General features: G+C 40.1%; 1 protein-coding gene across 4 annotated transcripts in view; it reads right to left on the bottom strand.

Annotated features, from left to right (window-relative positions):
- Window positions 1-13,160, bottom strand: part of NRG3 (neuregulin 3) — a 1,278,837-nt gene that overhangs the window by 327,714 nt on the left and 937,963 nt on the right. The gene's annotated exons all lie outside the window — the stretch shown is intronic.

Here is a 13,160-nt window from a genome sequence, read left to right as displayed (position 1 = left end):
AATGGTTAAAACGCAAAAAGTAAAAACCTAAAAGCAGCTTCTGCTCTGACAGACAGAAAAGGAACAGAACTTCTAAGTGTATATGATTCTGCAATCAAGGACTTCCCAGGCTCTGAGTCCATAAGCCTAAGCTTCACCTCCTTCAGAGGAAAAAGGGATAAAGATAATCTTGTGGCAAAGAGTTAGGCTCCCTGTCTGAAGCCAGGGGTCCAGAGTATATAGTTCACCCCATGCAAAGACATGTTGTTTATAAAAACCTGCTTCTGAGGAAAAAAAAACAAACATTTGGGATTATAGCTCTTGAGCGGCACTATCCAAAAGAACTCTGATGGTGGAAAAAAGTTGTCTATTACGGTAACCATTAGCAACTGGGAAAATGCATTTTAAATTTTATATAATTTAACTGATTGGAGATTAAACTTAAATAGCCACAAGTGGGCAGTACTGCTCTAAGTAACTGACCCAGAGAGAAGGGAAGATGTGGACACCACCAATTCATGAGACTTGTGCTGGTTTGGGGACTGAATCGGTGTATCCTCAAAATCACCACCTCCTAAAGCCTGGTTCTAGACCGCCTGCATGAATACAGGTCATCTGAGAGACACCTGCAACAGCAATATGGAGATTGATGCACATCAAGGAAGTGGCAGGGAGAGGAAAAGACAAAGGCAGGAAGAGAGAGAAAATACCCTGAAGACCCAGTCTTCTCATGAAAATGAGACAGTGATCAGATATTGAAGGCACATCAGGAAACTGAATTCTATAAGACAGTCAATAAAATCAACTCCTGAAAAATTTAATTTATGGCCCTATTTAACAAATGTTTTGAAAGATGCTTATAAATATTAAGATATAATTTTAATATTAGTTTAAATTAAAAAATAAAATGGCACAAAACAAAAACAACTGCCACCCCCAAATAGCCCTCTTATTTAATTAAAAGAGATCAATTAGAAGTCATGAAAATAATAATAATATAATGTACATATAATATAATTTAAATTAGAAAGTATATTACCTGGGATCACTATAACTAGATACAATTTAAAAACACATTAATGAATTAAAAGTTCATCCTGGGAAACTCAACCTGGAAGAAGCCCAGAGGAACGAAGGGATAAATCCGACACTACATGTAGGACAGGTGGAGAGGCTGTGGCACTGGCTCCATGATAACCAGACCCCACCCTACGCCGGAATAGAACAAAACAGGAAATAACACAAAAGCAGCATTTGGAAAAAGAATAACTGAGGATTATCAATATTGAAAAAGATAGTTCTCCAAACAAAAACACACTAAAAATAACAACATGTATAACTTCTAAAATAAATCAACCCACAGCTAGATACATAGAGTACAATTGAAGAACACTGAGGATAAGTAGAAAAATCTTAACACCAGAAAGAGGTGGCATTAAGAAAAAAAATTCAGAGTGTGAAATTCTAAATTTATCGTGACGGCTATTTGGAGGAAAGAATAACATGGAAGGGAAATTTTCCAAGAGCTCTTTATTGTTTCTGTCTTATTTCTTAGAAAGAACCTGAAGCTAATAGGCAAATAATTAAATGATGAAACTGAATGGTGAATACAAAGGTATTCATTATGTTTTCTGAAATAGATTATAGTTTTTACCATTTCAAATTTACATTTCTACTTTATGATTGGGTGTTCAGAATGAAATACCCAGTAATGAATGAACCTGAGAGACACAAATCACATCAACATGGTTATGGTGTGAGCTCTTAGATATGCATGAGCAGAGCAGGAACGGCAGGCCAGGTGCAGGGAGGTCACCAGTGTGGGGAGACCTGGGTGCCTAGCAACAGGCAAAATGACAACCCCCTGCATGACCATACCCTTAGGCATAACCCGTGTTTCAGCTCCAAGCCAAGAAAAGCAGCAAAACCAGGCTGACATCAGGACCAGCTGCAATGACTAATGACCCCTCCCCTGGCACTGACCAATCAGGGGAAGCCACAACCCTGAGGATACAAACCGTGGAAAACTGATGACTATTCTATTGAGATTCTCTCTGACTAAAGATGAGAGCCCTCTGGGTAGAAGACCCAGTGCAGCTCTCTATTAAGCTCTCCAGTGCCTTTCCCCACCCACTTCTTTCACCAGAGTGTGTTCTCTCTCTCTCCCCACCCCTCCCCTCCCCAGAGCATGCCTGAACCTCTTTCCTCTCCAAAGGCGGATATCTCTCTATCTCTCTCCTAAGCTCCAAGGGCTCTTCTTTTTCAGCAACTTCTTTCCTTAGCCCATTTCTTCCACCATTTACTTCTAACTCTGTGCCTTTCTAAATAAACTTTCTTTTATAATTTGAGTCTTGGCTCTGAATTCTTCTCTTAGCCAGAACTCAAGATCTGAGGTTGCTGAACCTAGTTTAACACCTATTGCTAGTTTCCACCACTAACATTTATAAATATGATGTTGCATTAAAAAACATATAAAGAAATTTGTATTGTGCCTATCAGCTGTGCACTAGCCCTGTACATGGGCAAAGATGTTAATACTTACCTAGGATGAAGGCTCACAAGAAAGAAACATAATTTACACAGTGAAATGCAATAACGTTCAAGGGGCTTTGACTTTGCCTATAATGTTTTATTTCTATAAAATAAAATACTATTGATATTCATAAAGTATTATTCCAAAAAAAGTATTACTCCATTTTTGGAAACATACTCAAAAAGAGCACAGAAATATTGTATATAATGATTTCAAATAAAAAAAAATGCTATTAGGCAGTCATCTTAGAAGATTCTTCAAAGTTCACATGTCCTCATGCAGATTTTAATATCTATTTTGGGGAGGGGCCTTCTGCTGCCCTGACTGCCTGCTGGCAGCATTGAACATCGCTACTCTAATGAGCTAATGTAGCTGAAGGGACTCTCTCACATCCCTGAGATATGCCTCTTTCCAAAGTATGGAAATCAACAGCTATGGATTGAGGGAGAAAAAAATCAAGGGAGAGGATGGTTCAGGGGAGGGAATGAAGGGCTTGAAGTCCAGCGGTGGCTAGCCACAAGGCTCTGTTTCCATGGGGGACTCCAAAGAGTCCAATATTCTACCTATGAATATGGACACCCAGATCATTATCAACGTAGAAGGATAAACAGTTTAGCTTGAACAACTTTCTAGTTGCCCCATGCTTGTCACTAAAAGAAATTAGGAACAAAACTAGGCAAAGGCTCCATATAAGTAGTGGTTTGGGTGTCAACTGGCAGTCTCATACTAGAAAAGGTGAGTGGGAGTTTCACAGACATGTCTGGAGTAATGCCAAAATAAGAAAGGCTTCAACCTGGGCTGGCTCGCTTGGTTAGATTGTCCTACTGGGCAGATTGCCTTTTCCTTGTTCACCATTCATGTCAATGATAGAGATAGAGGCAATCTTCAACACTATGAACCCTCCTCAGGAGCATGATTAATTCCCTTTGAGAGCAGACTTAGGTGAATGTTTAATCTTGGAAGAGAACACTTGCGGAGCCTGCCACTTGGAATAGAGAAGGGAATGGAAGTGGTGGTTAAGGGATACCATGAATTAGACCAGCTGAACTAAATGCATCTGATTACTTAACTGCAGGTAGGTCTCTCCTCTGGGCTTGTAGCAGACTCACCTGGAGGACCTGTTAAAAACATATTGCTGGGCACTGCCCACAGAGAGCCTCAGATCAGAAGCAAGGTCCAAGAACCAGCAACATCTGCATTGCCAGGCATGAACTAAACAGCTGGTCACCCACCACCCCAGTTCTTCTTTTAGATTCTGTATTTGAGCAAGTTCTGCAGGCTATTCATATGGATGTAGAGGTTTCAGAATCATTAGCCCATCGAACTTGTCATGAATTCATTGATTATGAAATTCACAGCACCTGCCTCTCCCTTTTTACTATGCTTTCTCTTATATGTGAATTACAGTTTCCTCACTCTTGTTGCTCCCACAAACTGATTCTATATGCATTAGATTTTCAGGGTTTTCTACCCTATGGCTGCCACCCCTACTTATTTGTGAGCACTATTAGCAATTTATTCTTATTTTTGTATTATTTCTGTAACTTGGTGATTTGGGTGGGATGGCAGCCAGATCGATGCATGGGCTCAACCTGCCTCCTGATGTAATATTCTGCACATGTTCTCTTTAAGAAGGTTTTAAACAACTGTATACTTGAATCATGAGTTGACTCAGCTCTCAAATACCAATATTTAAAAATATTTGGGTGAATAACCCTTTATGAATGAACAAGTTAAGTTGTAAATACCACTGAGAATAATTATCAAGTAACATTTGCGAAATCTTGGAAAATGTGAGAGCTGCCAATAGACTGGAGGTGGTCAAATGTTCTTATTTCAAAGAGATGAAAATAGACTTGCATAAATAAAACAGGGTTGTCGTAATACAAAACTGTAAAGATTTATTACAAAGTTCTCTTATGGATTGAAATAATAAGACAAGACAAGCTAATATAATTTCTCCTTTGGTAGCATTATTAGATTCGCAAACTAGAAGAATGACCTAGATAGAATGCTTCTTGATTTTCAGCAGAGCCTAAGATGTCCTTGTGGGTAAGACAAAGGAATATGATACCATCTAGGTTTATAGATTTATAGTTAGCATAACCATTAACCGTTTTTCAAAAGTGCTGACTAATATCAAGTTGGATAGAAGCCTTAAGCAGCATGCTGTAGGCTTTGCCCTTGCACTTGTCCTTCACAACAGTTATATTGGTGATTGCGATAAAGACGTGTGTGTGTGTGTGTGTGTGTGTGTGTGTGTGTGTGTGTGTGTGTTTTGGGGGGAAGGATGACATGAAAGTAATCTGAGAGAAAGAGCCAATATGATGGATGATGCACTACTCTAGGTTTAAAAATATTCTCAGAATCACAGAGTCTGAAAGGAAGGATGAAAATATAAAAGTTGAAATTTCATGGAGATTTTATACAATGCCATGTTAAATTAAAAAAATGCAATTATGCAAAGTTAGGATAGAGGATTCTTTTGGGGTAGAATTTTCTATAAATACTTGGGATTCATTTAGTGTCACAGAACATACATATTATAAAAGTTTTAAAACAATTTTTAAAAGGCTGATTAGTTGGTATTAAGATAAATATGTTTCTCTGATTAATGACAGTATGTAAATTGATGATTAAAAAGCTATTGGAAGCCTAAACAGAACTCTGATTATCAGGGCACAAAAGAAGGTCCTAAGACGACTTAGTGCGATACGAGTCTGTTTTTCACCACAACAATTAGGCATTATTCAGAAAGCATCCCTGCTGAGGCAGCTAGACCAATTGCTTTAGCTCAGGAACTCATGAGAGTGATTATAAACCACTTCTTAAGAGTGATTTGTAGAGCATTAATTCTTTGGGTCTATTAGCAATACCCAAGTTAGAATCAATATGTATAAATTTGGAAAAGCAAAGAGATGAAACAGAATTAAACAACTACCTTTATTTCAAAATTTCTCAGAGTCCTTAATTACCATTATATATAATGTGCATTTCTAAAGAGAACTAAGAAATGTTATATTATCCTCAGAGTGTGTGGTCATTAAATCACCCTTAAAATATGTTATGTAACTAATTTATTATAAAATACACTTTAGGAAACACTTAACTAGTAAATTTCTAGATTCTCCTTCATGTTAGGCTTCCATATATAGTGTTTTCTTTCTACTCACTCAGAATGCCAATAAACAAACAAATAAATGGACAACAGAATAAAATAGAAAAAAACAACCAAAAATCACTGAATTTCAGTGGAAGAAATGGAGTCAAGTCTGAACATACCATTATGTTCTTAACATTATGTCAGTTATCATGATTGAAAAAAGCTGGCTACATTCAAAACGTGTTCATCACATATATCTACATCTACAGATTTTATGTCTCATTATTTACCCAGAAGACTCATTCTTACAAAAGATTCCCTGCTCAGTATGTCTGCCCTGCTAAAGGGATCATCAAGAGACTCACATCTTCTATCAGTTGTTAAGTCATATATCAAAAAGTAAAACACCTTTGCTGGTTGGTATTCTCCACTGCAGAACAGTTTTAACATCTCATTCTATGCTGACATGCTCAGGATCTGTGGAGTTCTGGACTCTGCTTCCTTCCAATCCTCACTGACCAAGCCCCACTCCATCATGACTTATCCCTTTGTCAAGTTTTTAATCACACACTGTGTGGGGAGGGTGGCACATGTGTAATATTCCTAAAATAAATAATTTCATGTGTATTAGATATCAGTGATTTGGCAGAAAGTAGTAGGTTAAGGTGTTTAAAATTCCTTGAGAGAGATGACCTCAGAGTAATGGCGCGGTAGGAAGCAATACCGATAAATCTCCCCCAAAACTCAACAAGATCTTCAATCAGAAACAGGAAAACCTATGCTTGGAACCTCCAGATGTTTCGCAATATACCCGAAGGTATGGTCGAGCAAAAAATTGGCTAAATATATAATCATACCCCGAAGGAAATAGGGAGTAAGAAATGCTCCGCCTTCCTCACTAACCTAAATAGGGCTGCTATCACTGGGAACTGAGAATATAGAAACTCAGGCAGGCAAAGGGGGTGAATAGATCCAGGCCGCGGCACAAACGGCTGAACCAGGCTGTGGCACGGAGATCCAACCCAAGGAAAAACTGTTCCTGTGGCAACCCGGGCAATACAAGCTAACACTTGTGCCAAACCCAGACAAAGAAAGACAAGTGGGGCAGCCATTGGCCCCGATCTCCTGGTCGGTGTACATGGAGAGTGGGCAAGAGATTCCTCCGAGCACCTCAGCAGTGGGCACCCATGTTACCCCACAGAGGGGCAGAGTCAGGGGCCTTTGTGTGGGCCAAAAGCAGAATCTCCAGGCTGCCCCAGCACTCTGAAAAAGCCGTGCACGGGGAGGGAGAGAGAGCCAATTCCAACGCTGGAACTTTTCCGTGCGGGCGGGGGTCTCACTCAGACGGTGAGACTGCCGGCCTGATATCCTGGTCTGCGCGCGCATATAGTAAGTGAGAGTTTTCTTCAAGCACCCCGGGAGTGGCCACCCGCCTGTGTTGCCAGACAGAGTGGCAGAGCCAGAGGTCTCTGAGTGGGCGGAAGCCCCGCCTGATTATGTTAGCAGCTCTGACTGACTGAGCCTTACCCAGAGCCCTGTACTGAGTGGGAATAGAGTGGGGAGTTGCCAGCTCTTTGAGCCTCTTACTATCCAGGCAGAGGCAGCAACAACCCCATAGCTGGATCATCAGGCTGCTAATTGAGGAAGGAAGACTAGAAGAGAGGCTCCAGGAACACGGACTCTCTCACTGTTGGAGACTATAAATGCTAATGAGCCTCGACTGCCAACGTGACTAAAGCACAATACATGACATCGCCATACAGACTTATCAACTGCAAACTTCTACCTGAGCGTGCCAAAAGGGCAGAACCCGGGGTACAGAGTCACCGACCAGGAAGAGGGAGAGAAAAGAAAAAGCAAGAAGATAACCTCTCAAAATCAAGAATAATCCACAGACTTTATAACCTATCCCATTTTATTATATTTGTTCGTTTGTTTCTCTTATCTTCATAGTTGATTTTTTTTCCTCCTCCAATTTGGTCATTTAACTCTCTGCCGGTCTTACTCTCTCCTTTCCTTGAACTACACTACCCACAAGTGTTACATCTCCCATTATGTTTTCTTTCCACTTCCTTTCTCTCTATGAGGGTTGCACTCCAAAACCCTTAACGCTCTCTCTCTCTCTGTCTCCTCATTTTTTGTTTTTTCTTCTCTTAGTGGTTCCCTCTTTTTTTCTCTCTCTCTCTTTCTTTTCTCCCTCTATATTAGTTTCTTCCTTTCTCCTTTACGTCTCCTCTCATTCAAACCTCAATAACAAACAAATTATCTTATCTGGGACTCAAACTTATGTTTGTGGCATTTTGGGTGGTTTTTACTTCATCTTTTTAACTCACTAGCAGTGCTCCCATCCCTGGCTCTCCATTTTATCTAGTTCTTGTTCCACTAAATACAATAGTAATTTTTTAATTTGTCCCCTCATTTTCCTGTTTCCCTCTTATTCCTCTCATCATAACTCTTAGTCAACCAACACCTAAAAGCAAATCATTTTATTCTTGACACACATTTTTCCTTATTTGCTTTTTGTGGGTCCATAACCTCCCCCCTTTTTTTGCCCTTTTACTACTTCTCCCCAATTCAGGCCCTCAATTACAGGCATTGTTTGTTCTATTTAGTACAATATAATTCACAGTTCACCACAAGATTTTCTCAAGAAAGAGGGGAGAGGAGAGGAGAAGAAAAAAGGAGGGGGGGATAATTTCCTTTTTTTAAAATTTTTATTTTATTTTACTTCTCTTTATTTCATTATTAATTTTTTTTTAAAAAAAAACCTCTTTTCGATTGTTTATTTTTTTAACTTTTTATTCTTTATTAAATATCATTAATACTATAAACAAAACCACCCTCAGATGCCATTAAGGAAGAGAAAATAGAATATCATGGATACAAAACAAAGAGAGGTAACACAGATAGATGAGGAAAAATCTATGGAGAAAAAATTTAATATATTGGAAACCTTGAAGTTAAATGACAGAGAATTTAAAATAGAAATCCTAAAAATACTACAAGATATACAAGAAAACACAGAAAGGCAACTTAGGGAGCTCAGAAAACAACTCAATGACCACAAAGAATATATTTCCAAGAAAATTGAAACTATAAAAACAAATCAAACAGAGATGAAAAACTCAATTCACGAGCTGAAAAATAAGGTAACAAGCTTAGCTAATAGAACAGGCCAGATAGAAGGTACGATTGGTGAAATAGAAGATAAGAAACTTGAGGCACAACAGAGGGACGAAAGAGAGTCAAAAATTTAAAAAAAATGAGGCCCTGGCCGGTTGGCTCAGTGGTAGAGCATCGGTCTGGCATGCAAGGGGTCCCGGGTTTGATTCCAGCCAGGGCACACAGGAGAAGCGCCCATTTGCTTCTCCTCCCCTCCCCCTCTCCTTCCTTTCTATCTCTCTCTTCCCCTCCTGGAGCTGAGGCTCCATTGGAGCAAAGATGGCCCGGGCGCTGGGGATGGCTCCTTGGTCTCTGCCCCAGGCACTAGAGTGGCTCTGGTTGCAACAGAGCGACGCCCCGGAGGGGCAGAGCATCGCCCCCTAGTGGGAAGAGCATCGCCCCCTGGTGGGCATGCTGGGTGGATCCCAGTCAGGCGCATGCAGGAGTTTGTCTGACTGTCTCTCCCTGTTTCCAGCTTTGGAAAAATACAAAAAAAAAAATTAAAAAATGAGATAGCCCTACAGGAATTGTCTGACTCCATCAAAAAGAATAACATAAGAATAATAGGAATACCAGAGGAAGAAGACAGAGAAAATGGAATGGAGAACATACGCAAACAAATAATAGATGAGAACTTCCCAAGCCTGTGGAAAGAACTAAAGCCTCAAGTTCAAGAAGCAAACAGAACTCCGAGTTTTCTTAACCCCAACAAACCTATTCCAAGGCACATCATAATGAAATTAGCACAAACCAATGGCAAAGAAAAAATTCTTAAGGCAGCCAGGGAAAAGAAGAATACAGCATATAAAGGAAGGCCCATTAGATTATCATCATATTTCTCAACAGAAACTCTACAAGCTAGAAGAGAGTGGACCCCAATATTTAAAGTACTGAAAGAGAGGAACTTTCAGCCATGAATACTATACCCATCAAAGCTATCCTTCAAATATGAAGGAGAAATAAAAACATTCACAGATACAGAAAAGATGAGGGAATTTATCATCAGAAAACCCCCACTCCAGGAATTACTAAAGGGAGTTCTCCAGTCAGATACAAAGAACAACAACAACAACAAAAAAAAAAGCCACAAGTAAAAACTTCAAGAAGAACACAATAAAACCAACTTTAAACTGTGACAACAACAAAAAGAAAGAGGGGGGAGAGGATGGAGATTAACAGTAGCAAAGGATGATGGAGTGCAAAAGTACTCACAAAATAGTGCACTACAATGAACAGGGTAGGAACCCTTTTCATTACTTAAAGGTAACCACCATTGAAAAAACCACCACAGAAGCACATGACTTAAAAAAGATAGCAACATGTGGCACGGAGATCCAAGCCGAGGAAAAATTGATCCTGTGGCAACCCAGGCAATACAAGCTAACACTCGCGCCAAAGCCAAACAAAGAAAGATAAGCGGGGCAGCCATTTTAGCCGATCTCCTGGTCGGTGCGCAGTTAGTGGGCGAGAGATTTCTTCCTAAGCCCCGGAAGTGGGTGCCCGTGTTACCCCACAGAGAGGCAGAGTCAGAGGCCTTTCTGTGGGCCGAAAGCAGAATCTCTGGGCAGCCCCAGCGCTCTGGGAAAGTCGCACACGAGAGGGAGCGAGAACTAATTCCAATGGTGGAAATTTTCCGTGCTGATGGGGGTTTCACTCAGAGGGAAACGCGGCCGGCCTCATATCCTGGTCTGCGTGCGCAGATAGTGAATGAGAGATTCCTCCGAGTGCCTCGGCAGTGCACACCCGTGTTATCCCACAGAGGGTCAGAGTCAGGGGCCTTTGTGTGGGCCAAAGCGGAATCTCGGGCCGCCCCAGCGCCTTGCAAAAGCTGCGCACGGGGGCGGAGCGAGACTCAATTCCAACGCTGCAACTTTTCCATGCAGTTGGGGATTTCACTCAGAGCGTGAGACTGCTGGCCGGATATCCTGGTCTGTGCATGCAGATAGTGAATGAGAGTTTCCTCCAAGCACCCCAGAAGTGGGCGCCCCGCCTGTGTTACCAGACAGAGTGGCAGAGCCAGAGGTCTTTGAGAGGGCGGAAAGCCCGCCTGACTATGCTAGCAGCTCTGAATGACTGAGCCTTACCCAGAGCCCTGTGCTGAGTGGAAAGAGAGTGGGGAGTTGCCAGATCTTTGAGCCTCTTACTATCCAGGCAGAGGCAGCAACAACCCCATAGCTGGATTATCAGGCTACTAATTGAGGAAGGAAAGACTAGGAGAAAGGCTCCAGGAACACGGACTCTCTCACTGTCGGAGCCTATAAATGCTAATGAGCCTCGACTGCCAACGAGACTAAAGCACAATACATGACATTGCCATAGAGACTTATCAACTGCAAACCGCTACCTGAGTGTGCCAAAGGGGCAAAACCCGGGGTACAGAGTCACCGACCAGGAAGAGGGAGAGAAAAGAAAAAGCAAGAAGATAACCTCTCAAAATCAAGAATAATCTGCAGACTTTATAACCTATCCCATTTTATTATATTTGTTCGTTTGTTTCTCTTATCTTCATTCTTCATACTTTTTTTCCTCCTCCAATTTGGCCGATTAACTCTCTGCTGGTCTTACTCTCTCCTCTCCTTGAACTACACTACCCACAAGTGTTACATCTCCCATTATCTTTTCTCTCCTCTTCCTTTTTCTCTATGACGGTTGCACTCCAAAACCCTTAACTCTCTCTCTCTGTCTCACTCTCTCTCTCTCCTTTCTTTTTTCTTGCTTTAGTGGTTCCCTCTTTTTTTCTCTCCCTCTCTTTCTTTTCTCCCTCTATATTAGTTTCTTCCTTTCTCCTTTACATCTCCTCTCATTCAAACCTCAAAAACAAACAAATTATCTTATCTGGGACTCAAACTTATGTTTGTGGCATTTTGGGGGTTTTTACTTCACCTTTTTAACTCACTAGCAGTGCTCCCATCCCTGGCTCTCCATTTTATCTAGTTCTTGTTCCACTAAATACAATAGTAATTTTTTAATTTGTCCCCCCATTTTTCTGTTTTCCTCTTATTCCTCTCATCATAACTCTTAGACAACCAACACCTAAAAGCAAATCATTTTATTCTTGACCCAAATTTTTTCCTTATTTGCTTTTTGTGGGTCCATACCCTCTTTTTTTTTCTTTTTTCTTTCTTTTTTGCCCCTTTATTACTTTTCCCCAATTCAGGCCCTCCATCACAGGCATTGTTTGTTATAATTCACAGTTCACCACAAGATTTTCTCAAGAAAGAGGGGAGAGGAGAGGAGAGGAAAAAAGGAGGGGGGGAATGATTTCCTTTTTTTAAAATTTTTATTTTATTTTATTTTTCTTTATTTCATTATTAATTTTTTTAAAAAAACAACTCTTTTCGATTTTTTATTTTTTATTATTTTTTATTTTTATTTTTTAACTTTTTATTCTTTATTATATCTCATTAATATTATCAACAAAACCACCCTCAGATGCCATTAAGAAAGAGAAAATCGAATATCATGGATACAAAAGAAAGAGAGGTAACACAGCTAGATGAGGAAAAATCTATGGAGAAAAAATTTAATATATTGGAAACCTTGGAGCTAAATGACAGAGAATTCAAGATAGAAATCCTAAAAATCCTCAGAGATATACAAGAAAACACGGAAAGGCAATTTAGGGAGCTCAGAAAACAACTCAATGAACACAAAGAATATATGTCCAAGGAAATTGAAACTATAAAAACAAATCAAACAGAGATGAAAAACTCAATTCACGAGCTGAAAAACGAAGTAACAAGCTTAGCTAATAGAACAGGTCAGATAGAAGAGAGGATTAGTGAAATGGAAGACAAGCAACTTGAGGCACAACAGAGAGAAGAAGAGACTCAAAAATTAAAAAAAATGAGATAGCCCTACAAGAATTATCTGACTCCATCAAAAAGAATAACATAAGAATAATAGGTATGTCAGAGGGAGAAGAGAGAGAAAAGGGAATGGAGAACATACTCCAACAAATAATAGATGAGAACTTCCCAAGCCTGTGGAAAGAACTAAAGCCTCAAGTTCAAGAAGCAAACAGAACTCCGAGTTTTCTTAACCCCAACAAACCTACTCCAAGGCATATCATAATGAAATTGACACAAACCAACAGCAAAGAAAAAATTCTCAAGGCAGCCAGGGAAAAGAAGAATACAACATATAAAGGAAGGCTCATTAGATTATCATCAGATTTCTCAGCAGAAACTCTACAAGCTAGAAGAGAGTGGACCCCAATATTTAAAGTCCTGAAAGAGAGGAACTTTCAGCCACGAATACTATACCCATCAAAGCTATTCTTCAAATATGAAGGAGAAATAAAAACATTCACAGATACAGAAAAGATGAGAAAATTTATCATTAGAAAACCCCCACTCCAGGAATTACTAAAGGGGGTTCTCG

The sequence above is a fragment of the Saccopteryx bilineata genome, chromosome 9, assembly GCF_036850765.1.
Source record: "Saccopteryx bilineata isolate mSacBil1 chromosome 9, mSacBil1_pri_phased_curated, whole genome shotgun sequence".
Classification (NCBI taxonomy): Eukaryota; Metazoa; Chordata; class Mammalia; order Chiroptera; family Emballonuridae; genus Saccopteryx; species Saccopteryx bilineata.
Note: the sequence above shows the minus strand (reverse complement) of the source record. Positions and strands in the feature narration are given on the sequence as shown.